This window comes from Erinaceus europaeus, chromosome 10, assembly GCF_950295315.1.
Source record: "Erinaceus europaeus chromosome 10, mEriEur2.1, whole genome shotgun sequence".
Classification (NCBI taxonomy): Eukaryota; Metazoa; Chordata; class Mammalia; order Eulipotyphla; family Erinaceidae; genus Erinaceus; species Erinaceus europaeus.
In genome coordinates, this window is record NC_080171.1 from 11710473 (window position 1) to 11723286 (window position 12814).

Sequence of the window (12814 nt, forward strand, 5' to 3'; positions counted from 1 at the left end):
ATAGGAACATTTTTTTTTGGGAAAAAAAATCCTATCTATATGTATTATATATATGTGTGTAATATATATATATATATATATATATATGTACACAATATACTCATGGGCATATTGCTTTGCTTTCATTTCCACTTCAGATCAGGTGATGCGGAGAAGACCGTGGGAGGGTGCTCTCAAAAGCAGACCCAGACGAAAGCCACCGAGTTATTTTATTTTATTTTATTTTAATTTAATTTTATTTTATTTCATCATTTTATTTTTGCATGGCTGCGGGTTCCCACCCAGCGTGGGGAGGAAGGAGGGCGCTGCTGCCCTTGCATGCATTCAGAGGCTGGGGTGTGGGGGGGAGCAGGACCTGGAGCCGCTGGGCGCTGACGCACGCGAGGCGCGTGATTGACGCAGGCGAAGTTACTAAATCGGGCGCTTGGCCGGGTCCCGGCGGCGGCGCGCGCGCGCGCGGCAGAGAGCGGAGTAGGTTCCCCTGCCCGCCCCGCCCCCTTCCCCATTCACGCGGCGCGGGGCGGGGCGAGACGGGGCGGGGCGAGACGGGGCGGGGCGGGGCGCGCGCGGCCGCGCCGGGATCCGGCCGAACCAAATATAGTCGGGACCTGGCTATTTTTAGCGGGGTCTCGGGCGCGAGCGCGCCGCGCGAGGGGGCGCCCTGACCCCCGCCGGGTGTGTGTGTGTGTGTGTTTGTGTGTGCGCGCGCCATCTTGGACTTGACTTGAACCCCTTCGGGTTGTGGACCGACGACGCGAGGCCGGGCTCGGCGTCTGGGGGGCGGGGAGGGAGGTCGGGGTGAGTGGGTGGGGGCCTTGGGGAGAGCGGAGGAAGTGCCGGGACTGCGCGACCATAGCGGCCTGCGCGTGCGCGAGGGCAGCGCGAGGCAGTGCACGCGCACGCGCACGCGCACGCGGGCTGGGGTGGGGGCGGGGGGAGCCGGAGAGCGATCCCCGTCGCGCGCCAGGCAGCCAGGCCCGGCCCGGAGCCCGCGCCACGTGGGGGCGGAGCTGCCCGCGGCCACCACTTCCTGCGAGCCGGGGATACCCCTCCCGGACGTCACGGAGGAGCCGAGGCGGCGGTGGCGGCCCCGGGGCTCATCCTGCACTTGCATCACGGGTGCAGCAGCAGCTGCTCTGCTTCTTTGTGGCTTTTTTCCCCTGTTGAGTAACTGCTTTGTTCACTGAAAATACCATGACGGGCCAGTGTGATCACCAGCTCCCAGACCTCAAAGAAAGTGAAGCTGTCAGGCAAGAAGAGGGAGACCCCCCTCCCCTCCGCACACCCGGGCCGGCGGCTGGGTGGGTGGCTGTGCAGAGAAGCACTCGACAGTTTCCACGTTATTACTTCTTGCCTAACTCTTTACCCCTCCCAGCCTTCAGAAGGTTTAAAAATACTTTTATTTCCATGCTGTAAAAAAAAAAAAACACAAACTTTTTTTTTTTCATCAACTCTGCACCCTACCCCATTCATTCCACCTTCACACTTTGCAATTTCTTACAGAGCTGGATAAATCACTGTTAAAGCAAGAAGTCCTAAAATGAAGTTATTTATTTATTTATTTTTTAGGAAACAAGACGGCTTGCAATGACTTTACGAAATAAAAGCACAGTCTCCGAAATAAATAAAAAGTGAATTATGTACCAAGACCCTCATTGCCCGATGGAGATCGTTAGAAAATGACTAGCCACGTTTGTGCAGGTGAACTGGGCTTACTCAGCGACTGTTTCCAACCCTTGTCAAGGTTTAACTGAAATAAGAAAGAAAGATAGAAAGAAAGAAAGAAAGAAAGAAAGAAAGAAAGAAAGAAAGAAAGAAAAGAAAGATCCCTGACTCTGTCCAGGTAGAACACTGCTGTCTCTGAGTGGGTGTGTCTGGAGGGCTCTGCTGGTCCTTTCTGGGCTTTCTCCCCCGCCAGCCCTCTCACCCCGCTGCCTCCCTCACATCCTTTCCTTCCTGAGTATCAGGTCACCGATCTTTGTTCCTTCGCTGCTGCTGGGCTGAGCTGTTGTCTGATTGCCGCCGCGGCTGGGAAGCTGGCCCGGCTCCTGCAAGCTCCTCCAGTTCTCACTGAGACGGAGCGACCTGCTGTAGTTTTTAAATTTTTTTAAATTTAATTTAATTTTTTTCCTCCTCAAATGGAAAGCCATGGAAGCAGAGGCAAAGTTTTCTTACAAACGAGGACACCTTCCTCTGCCTCATTTTGCATTCCTAAACTTATTTTTGTTTGTTTGTTTTTAGGTGACCTCAAAGGAAATGAATCCTCTCTCTCTTTTTTCTAAATGAGTATCTTTCCTGCTATATCTTTTCAGAAGTCTGATCCAATCATACTATTTGTAAGGCATATGAAGTAAGACTGTTTCAGTAATCTGAATGACCATTTTCCTGACTTTTTTTAATTAAATTTTTTTTATATTTATTCCCTTTTGTTGCCGTTGTTGTTTTATTGTTGTAGTTATTATTGTTGTTATTGATGTTGTTGGATAGGACAGAGAGAAATGGAGAGAGGAGGGGAAGACAGAGCGGGGGAGAGAAAGACAGACACCTGCAGACCTGCTTCACTGCTTGCTCCCCTGCAGGTGGGGAGCCGGGGGCTCAAACCGGGATCCTTACACCGGTCCTTGCCCTTTGCGCCAGGTGTGCTTAACGGGGCTGCGCTACTGCCCAACTCCCTTTCCTGACTTTTTTTTTTAATTAAACTTAATTTACAGTGAAATATTTTAAAAATTTTTATATTTTTTATTTGTAAAATGGAAATATTGACAAGACCATAGGATAAGAGTGGTACAACTCCACACTGTTCCCACCACCAGAACTCCATATCCCCTCCCCTCCTCTGATAGCTTTCCTATTCTTTACCCCTCTGGGAGTATGGACCTGGAATCATTATGGGGTGCAGAAGGTGGAAGGTCTGGCTTCTGTAATTGCTTCTCCGCTGAACAGTGAAATCTTTTAAAATTAAGTAAATAAGATGACCACAATCTATAAAATGTTGAAATCTTAGCAAGTTTGTTTGGAAGGGACATGCATATGGGGCCTAGCTGACACACACATAAAGCAAAAGAAAGCAGTGTCTGCTTTTATGTCTCCTTGACTGTCAATCTGTTAAGACGTCTTCCTGTAAAGTAACAAATGACAAATGCACTAGATAATTATCTTTGATTTCTTAGGAGGCATAGTCTGCAGGCAAGAGAAAGTGCTTTTCAAAAACAAAACAAAATATGAAATGTGGGGAGAACTTTATTTTGTATTGTGATATAAATCAATTAGCAGAATGGGATTTAAAAATTGTATTTAAAGTTCTGACTAAGCAATGACATATTGCGGATTTTGCAAAGATTAGATGAAGAAAGGTAAAATACTTTACCTTTAAACTTTCAAACCTAAAGTTGTTACCTACAGTGTAGTCAGGAAAAGTAAAGGAGATGCAAGTCCAAGTTTGTCTAGAATTAGTGTACAAGTTTTATACTATATTTAAGAGATGAGTATGAATGTAGTACTATTAGTTGGTTCTACCTGCATTACCTGAACATTAGACTTGTCGATTCTCTCACTGCCAAGTAAATTTTCCTAAAATAAAGCTTTCATTATATGACTGTAGGCCTCAAAAATCTATAGCACCTGGATATTATCTTCAAAATACAACCCCAAAGCCTCTATCTCTTGGCTTCTCTGTTTCTGCAGACTTTCCCGGTTCTAGTCAAACTGGCATCTTCACTGTTTCCCAGTCATCCTTCCACATTTCGTCATAGTTCTCCTTTGTGTGGTATTGCCTTTTCCTTTTCGGATTATCAAAAGCTTATGCTTCCATAAAGTCAGCTCTAGACATGAAGGCCAACTATATTTCAATCTTGCAACCAATTACATTTCATCCTGACTCTAGTGCCTTCTTTTTGTGTTCTGTTCATAGTTTATTCGCCTGACAAACTGCAAACTTCAGAAGCAAGCCCCCTCACCCCTTTGAAATTTCTGTGACATCTAATGTTCAACACAAACAGTAAGTATGCATAAAATACTCCCAACCTAAATTTAAATATGAACAGAGGACACCCATAAGATGGGTAATAAATTACATGAAGTGGGGTTTTCTTGGCACCACTGCACATATACGAGATCGAGATCAGGTGTCAGTTATTGTCTTTACCTTAACTTGACCTTGACCTGATAGAACACGAGCACCTTTGTCAAGGTGCTTGCTCAAGCCCAGAGAGCCAGCGGTGAGAGGAGGGAATTACAGCTTGGCTGTACCTGTCATGTCTGTGTGGGAAGATTTGCTATGATTTTTTTTTTTCCTTCTTCTTCTTCTTCTTCTTCTTCTTCTTCTTCTTCTTCTTCTTCTTCTTCTTCCTCTTCCTCTTCCTCTTCCTCTTCCTCTTCTTCCTCTTCTTCCTCTTCTTCCTCTTCTTCCTCTTCTTCCGTTTGCCCTTCTTCCGTAGCCAGTCAACAGCGTCAGATTGAAAGGTGTCAGGAGCTGCTTGTTGCTGGCTTTGAAAGTGACTGGGATCCATGTTTTTTTTCCTGATAGACTTTTGGTTTGACTCTTACTCTACCCTCTCTCCCTTTTTATTTGTGCTTTCTCTTGTGTTGCTTCCTCTGGATGAGAAAACTAGATGCTATAAATTGGGAAATGTTAGTATCTATTTCTGGAAATTTTTATTTATGTTTAGAAAATTGAGGACCATGACATCTGTGCATTGCCATATAAATATAGAAATCCTTGAATCTCTTGCCTTCTTCAAAGTACATTTGAACAACGCTGTATTACATTGTATTTAAACCAGGCAAAGAGGTTTATTTTCTGGAGCAGAGGGTAGAGAGCAAATGGTTATGCCAAGAGACTCATGCCTGAGGCTCCAAAGCCCCAGGTTCAATCCCCGGCACCACCATAAACCAGACTATGTGCTCTGGTAAAAAACAAACAAACAAACAAACAAAGGTTTATTATCAGAATAAATATACAAAATAATAAGAAGATAAAAGTAAATAAATAATAAATAATACTTTATCAGAAGCGACAGAGGCCCATCTGATTTAGAATATTAAAGCTTACTCTAACAAAGAAAAAGTAACCTACCAGGCAAGACTGGCTGAGCTGTAGAACATTTTAGCCAAGAATAAAATCCTGAAGTGAAAAAATTACTTCTTAGTGTAAGTGCTAATATTTAAAAATATCATTAAGTAATATATCTACGTCCACTAACAGATAACTAGACAGACTTGCAGTCTGGTTAAAAAGTTTAAGTTTTCAAGTCATGTTTCGCTTAGTCACTGGTAAACTCTGGAAGGCCAGAAGGACTTGGGGAAGAAAATCACTCCTGCGTGATAAATCAGCTTAGAATATGATTTACACCTGTGGATTAGGACTGGCGTTTATCTAGTAAGTGGGTGAAATGAATACCTCTTTCTACATATAACTGCATAACCTTTTTCTGTCATCCAACGCTGAAAAAATTCGCCTCACATGCACCAGTTCAATTCCTTTGGCATCTTCTCTAGGAGTGTGATGTTGTATTGCAGGGAATACTACTGATCGGTCACTACTACTTATCTCGGAGGCTGCTGTGAAGCTACCCAACATCGAATAAGGTAATTCATCTCTGTGGTGTCCGAAATCTCATCGTCCCTAAAATGATGGTGTTGGATTTACTATATGATTTTTAAAGATCATTCAAGTTCTAAAGAAAGCTAAAATGAGTCAGCTTTGGTCTGGCCTCCTGTCATTCTCTGACTGCAGTAGTCAGGAAACTCCTTAACTTCTGTATGTTAAGAGCATACATGCTTTCATTGGCGATAGAATGTCAGTAGTCAGATCATGTTAAACCGTTCTGACGTGCATAATGAACTGTAGCCACTGAACAGGATCTTGGTGACCTGACAAAATCAGCATACAGTGAACATCACAGCCTTGTCCTGTCCCAGGATGTAGGCAGTCCAAAAGTGATTTTAGATTTAGCTTAGGAATTTGTTTCTGCACTTAAATTTGAATATGAGTGAGTCACAAATTGGCTTCATACAAATAAATACACTCCCATTGGAATCGATTCTGTTGTTTGCTCCTCTGTAGTTTCTTTCTAATTCTCACCGCTGCTGGGAACAAGCCGTTTATTAAGTGTAGCAACTGAGGCAGAACTGCTCATTCTGCTTTTCCCTACAGAAGGACTGGCAGTGGTAAGATGGCAGGCCTTTTCATGTCTCATGAGTGTGAGAGGTAGAGTAAGTGACATATTAAGAAGGCAGGTCAAAAGGAAAGTACTAACCAGTCTCTGAGTTTGAACAAGTGATAGCAAAACAAGGCAAGAAAAATACAATAAACTCTTTCTGTGAACTTGTCAGATTTGCTCTCTGGATAAGACCTGAATTTGTAGTCATCCGGAAGTACTTGAATTTTAACACACTGCAGGCTAATGCAGTTCCTAAATTAGATTTGGATAGTAAAAACATATAGTTTGTCCCCTCAGTGAGGGTTATTTTTTTAAATGCCTGTTCTTCATATTTAGGTATCTGGTTTCATGTAATTAGTAACTGATTCTGATTTTTCATCGTAATACATTTTCCAGTATTTATTCTGTATGTTTACAGTTCACTACTGGAAAAATTCCACCAACATCTGTTCTGAATTAGTTCCCCTTTCCCAGTTACAGTTTCCTTTTTTATCAATTGTACTGATGAGACTAGAAGACCATATTATAAAGACTTAGACTATTTCTGTTTAGTTAAAATTGAAATGAACTCTCTCCTTATTTCTAATTTCTGAAAATGATTTTCTCATTTTAAGTTCATGTGAGATCACTATTTTCATTCCTTTTAAACAATAGCAGAGTATTTGTAGCACTTTATACTTGCCAAATGACTCGTCAGGAACCTTTTTATATTTCAAAAAACTTGAGAAATTTGCTTACCTCAAAGACGTACCTTAAAGACGATCACTTTCATGAATGAATGACAAGGGAGATTAGAGTCCTGCCCCAGCACGTGTGGTAAACCCAGTGCTTCATACTAACTAGCAAGTGCTGGCTCTCCTCTGCTTTCCTGCTGGTCAGATTACCTTGAACATATTTATTTTGGGGAATCAATTCTCTATTTTTATTTTTTTTTGCGTTTAGCATAGTTCTGGCACAGGATAGATACTTCATAAACATTTGATAAAGGAAGGCGGTTTTCATAAAGCCTTATTCAGAACATTTCACTTTACATATCTTAACTAGCTCCATGGCCTGATTAACTTTATTGCTGGGGAGACAGCATAATGGTTATGCAAAAAGACATCTGTACCTGAGGCAACAAAGTCCCAGGTTCAATCCCAGCACCATCATAAACCAGAGCTGAGCAGTGCTCTGGTGTCTATCTTTCTCTCTCATTAAAATAATATATATATAAAAGACCAGCTGTCTCATGGTATCCTCTTACTATTACTACCCTTTTCCACCACTGCAACTAGTCCAGAATCTTCTAACTTCCCATACTGAGGACAGTACCCTTAGATTACAACACTTCATGCATTATCTGTGCTTGAACTAAGAACCAACTCAAGTTCTGAATTACATCACCTTTTGAGCCAACAACACCCCAAATGAATCCCTGGCATATCGCTTTATTTGGGGGGGTCCCTTGTGCTACACTGGTGGGTTTTTCCCTCTTTCCTTCACTGTCTTTGTCCTGACCACACTGTCCATCAGTGAGTTTTTCACTTCAAGTCATCAGATTTCCCACTGTAACCCTTACTTTGCTTTCAGTTTTGGATACTACTGTTTGAGCCCAAGTTCCCCGGGCACTTGTCTCCCATCCATTACTCAGACTGAAAAGTCCAATTGCAGAATATGAACCAGGAACTTGACGCGTGTCTTCTCACATCCATTATTATGAGAGGCACTACAGCACTGCCCCACAGTTCATGATATTGTATTTGTTTTTTGTTTTTCTTGTTATGCTGCGTTGGAGATCAAGCCCAGGGCCTTACTCACACAAGGCATTTGTTCTAATTGTTCTGCCAGGCTGAAACCACCTCCCTGGTGTCTACTTAAGATATTTAACAACTTTAAGATTTTATTTTTGCAATGGTAATGCAGACATATGATTTAGATAAAACAAAAACAAAAACAAAAACAAGCAAACAACTGCTCAGATATGAGACGTACCCCTCTTTCACCTCTGTCCCCCATCTGTTCGATTCCCATCCCTCTAGGGTTTTAAAGTATATATCCAAGCCAGTATATCTATAAAGTCTGCTTCCTTCTCCTTTCATACAAATGTAAGCTTAAACATATTATTCTTTTTCACTTGACAAAATATTGCTGTGGGAAAATTTCCCAGTCCCATGTTGAGGAACATTCCGGAGTTTGTAGACTTTTGCTACTACGGAAATTGCTGCAGTAAATACTTTTGTTACACAGATTCTTTCCCTCTTGTGCAAATTATTTGTAGGGCAAGTTTCTGACCAACGAGTCTATCTCATAGCAGTTTTAGAAGTATGACCAAAAAGCCTTCCACTTAAGTGGGCTATCCCACTTAAATCTCCACCAGAAATGCAGGAGAGCACTTGGTTACCTAGGTCATCCCCCCCATCCCCCGCCAATGTGTTACTGATTTTTTTCCCCCCTCAATCAGATTAGTGAACATGTTAATTTAGCACAATTTCTGCTTTCCTTATAAATATGATTTCATGTATTTAAGTGCCACTTAAATTTGTGGTTTGTTTTATTGTGAAGTGTCTCAATTTGGGAAAGGGCGTATTTAAAAATTCTCCTTGTAGCTGGTGCTTATGTTATGGAGATTTCTAAAAACATTTTTATGTATTTATCACTGGACAGAGGCAGAGAGAAATTGAGAGGGGCCGGGGGTTGGGGGGAGAGGAAAGAGACAGAGAGACGTCTCCCGCCCTGCTTCATCACTCAGGGACAGTTTCCCTCTGCAGGTGGGGAGCTGGTGCTTGAACGCTGGTCCTTGTGCACTGTCCTGTGTGCACTTCAGCAGGTGCAGCACTGCCTGGCTCGAGATTTGTTACTTGTAACATCACTTGCAATCCGCCTCCCCACCTCTCCTCCCCCAGATTCCCTAGACTGTCTTTTTTTTTTTTTTTCTTTCAACTTTGCTTACAGTGTTTTTTTTTTTTTTTTTTTGCTATATAGTTTTAAAAATACATTTGTTGAATATATCTGTTTTCTTCTGTAACTTAGGGATTTTGTATTATAGTAAGAAAAGTCAGTCCTACTACTTGGTCACCAAGTGCTTTTTATGGTTTATATTTCACACTTATAGTTTTGGCCTATTTCTCTTCATATGAAATATAGGTCCATCTTCATTTTTTTTTCTCAAATGAATACTCAGCTCCCCCCCCCCCAATGATTTGTGAATAGTTTATTTTTACATTGTTTTGTTTTATAATAAAAAAAGAAGACTGATGTATCTACCTTTTTTCCACATTTACTTTGCGGTCACAATATGAATATATATATATATATATGTATATTTCTGTTTTCTTTCCTTCCTTTAATGGTGAAAATGTCTTTTACCCTGTCCCCTCCCTGCTTTTCTCAGCACTACCAACAGCCTGACAGCCAGCTAATCTTTGAATAAATACAGGCTGCAGGCTGTTCAGAAAGCTCTCCAGGATTTTCCATTGAGCAGTAACTAGATAATAAGAAATCCTGTCTGCAATCAGATGCTTTAGAAATCTGTTCCCTCCAGAGATGGCTTCTCGCTCTCTCTGGCTATGTCACCTAGCTATTCCACAAGCATCTGATTGAGGTATCTGTCCCCTTGAGCCCTGGAGGTATCCAGTTTGGATTTCTTCTCTTTCTGCAAGGTCATCTCATCTGTCGCTTCTGCTCAGTGAAATCGTATGGATTGCTTCCTGTGATTTGGAACGTGAGCCTAATAGGCTCCAAAAGTGATTTGGATTTCCAACCCTGAGTCTCATTTACTGCGAAAGTAATTGTGGATGAAGGATTGTGTGGAACATGAACATGTGTCTTCAATTTAAGTCCCACGTAGAGTTTTTTTTTTTTTTTTTTTTAAATACAGGGAACCTAGGGAAACCCCAACAGTGTTTGATTAAGGGGAGAATATTCAGGCAGGCCAATGAAGCTGAAACCTCGCTCCATTCCTGCTAGCATTCTCTAAGCTACTTGGGGTAGCTTTTACAGTTCCTTGATAAAAGACTTCCTTCTACTTTGAACCATTGCCCCAGGTAATCTTTCTGTTTTATACTTGTCCAGACCATCCCCCTTATTCTTTCTTATTGAACTGTTTTTTTTGAATCACATTTTTATATATATCTTGCCTTGAACTTCCCCTGTATACCTTTTGTCCATCACCAGTTTGACTTAGATTAATTTTGACCAAAGCCAAATCTACAAGTTTACTGAAAAGCAAAATGGTCAATTGAACAATCTGACTACAACAAATGACTTGGTAAACAAGTGAACATACCAAGTTGTTAGTTTCTGAGCAGTGGTGATTTTAGCATACTGTGGGGGAGATTAAATACGTTTGATCCATTTTATAGGATTTTTCCAATTATCTTTTTAAAAAAATATTTATTTGTTCCCTTTTGTTGTCCTTGTTGTTTTATTGTTGTAGTTATTATTGTTGGCAGGACAGAGAGAAATGGAGAGAGGAGGGAAAGACAGAGAGGGGGAGAGAAAGAGAGACACCTGCAGACCTGCTTCACCACCTGTGAAATGACTTCCCTGCAGGTGGGGAGCCGGGGGCTCGAACCGGGATTCTTAAACCGGTCCTTGCGCTTTGCGCCACCTGTGCTTAACCCACTGAGCTACCGCCTGACTCCCCCAATTTTCTTTTTATGTTTAAAATTAATTTTCAGCTGCTTAGAGTGTTTTAGGGGCTGGGCAGTGACACACTCAGTAGAGTGCACATGTTCAAGGACCTAAGTAAAAGCCCCTGCTCCCCACCTGCAGAGGAGAAAACTTCACAAGTCGTAAAGCAGTGTTGTAGGTGTCTCTCTTTCTCACCCTTCCCTCACAATTTCGCTGTCTTTATCCAAAAAAGAAGAAAAAGAGAAAAAAGAAAAAAAAAAGGAAGAAAATGGCCACTGGGAGTGGCGGATTCTTGGTGTAGGCATTGAGCTCCATAGGCCTGGTGGCAAAATACATCAATGAATAAATAAAATGCTTTGCTCTTGATACGAAAAGTTAAAGCAACCTATCAGCTTGTAGTTGGGCGAGCTTGATCTTGACTACATGGGAAGAGGTTAACTGGAACAAGCAAACCATTATGTGATAAGATAAAACATGCCTCCTTTATTGTTCCTCCACCCCCTTCAAAACTCAGTAAGTGCATGTGCTGTACAGGACACTCCGAAAACTGTAGATAAGGGATAGAAGGACAAAAGAACAAAAATTAATCCACCCAGAAAACCCCCGCATGGTTGTGCTTTTTATCTTTTCAAATGCATTTTCTTCATATGAACTCTGTAAACTACTCGAAGTCTGACATTATTTAAGCTTCTGCCTTTTATCTTATAGTGTTGGACCAGTTTACTTTAATGGGAAGAGACTTTTATTCTCTATTTCCTTTTGTCTCTCTACTCTCCTGAGGCCACACTCAGCTTAGGCACCAAGAGACATTCCTGTCCCTCTCCCGTTCGAGTGAAAGTTTCTAATGAAGCCATTCCACCTCTCTGTGAACTTACTGAAAGGCCTTGCATCAAGTGTGGCTCTCCCTAATTACATAGAAAACAACTTCTGGAGTTCATAACTATGTATCATACTTGGTGAGTGATGGGAGAGGAGGGATTCGATGGGGTCACCACTAGAAAAATGAGACAACTGCAGTGTCACCGGAGTGGAAATTACTTGAAAGACTTTTTCTCCCTATCAAGATTGGCAAGTGTATTTCGGACCCCAAGTCCGTGGCTAGGCCACACCGACTAGTTGTGGCTGTCACTCGCGTTGTACCCAAACTTAGTTTGTTCTCTTTTTCAAGACAGGGTTCTAGATGGTTGGCATGGGGAAAAAAAAACTGATACTATTCTTGCTTTAAAATAGTCCATTGGAGTTATTTTAAAAATATTTATTTATTTTTGTTGCTTTATTGTTGTAGTTATTACCGTTGTTGTGACTGGACAGAGAGAAATGGAGAGAGGAGGGGAAGACAGGGAAGGGGAGAGAAAGACAGACACCTGCAGACCTGCTTCACTACCTGTGAAGCAACACCCCCCTGCAGGTGGGGAGCTGGGGGCTCAAACTGGGATCCTTACACAGGTCCTTGTGTTTTGCGCCACCTGCGTTTAACCCGCTGTGCTACCGCCTGACACCCTGGAGTTATTTTTAAATGGTGACTTGACCAAGAAGTAATAAAAAGTCTTCTATCTGTAAAAAGGAAACATTGACAAAACCATAGGATAAAAGGGGTACGTATAGTTTCTCACAATTCCACATAATTTTCACAATAAATAAATAAATAAATATTAAAAAATAATAATAACTCCAATGGACTATTTTAAAACAAGAATGGTTTCAGTTTTTTTTTCCCCCATGCCAACAGTCTAGAACCATGTCTTGAAAAAGAGGCAAAGCTAAGTTTGGGTACAATGAGAGTGAGAGCCATGACTGTCAGTGTTGTCAATGTTTCCTTTTCATAAATAAAAAATTAAAAAAAAGTATTCTATCTGATAAATATGGTTATGATGACAAATATGGGCTATAAGGCTAGAGTTCCTATTTTACTTTCAGGCCAAAGCTCATGCCTCATTGTTAGGATCATGCTAGCAGCATAATTGAATCATGTTTGTTATGGAGTGAAAGTGATGTCACAATAATACACATTATAAATTGGTATAGTCATTCTGATAGAC

The 12814-nt window shown here is 41.6% G+C and overlaps 1 long non-coding RNA gene across 1 annotated transcript; it reads left to right on the forward strand.

Moving 5' to 3' along the window:
* Positions 1-944: 944 nt before the first annotated feature.
* LOC132540705 (uncharacterized) lies at positions 945-11972 on the forward strand. Its single transcript, XR_009551869.1, has 4 exons — positions 945-1301; positions 3911-3997; positions 5518-5586; positions 11556-11972. It is a non-coding gene; the product is annotated as an uncharacterized LOC132540705 (long non-coding RNA).
* Positions 11973-12814: the final 842 nt, after the last annotated feature.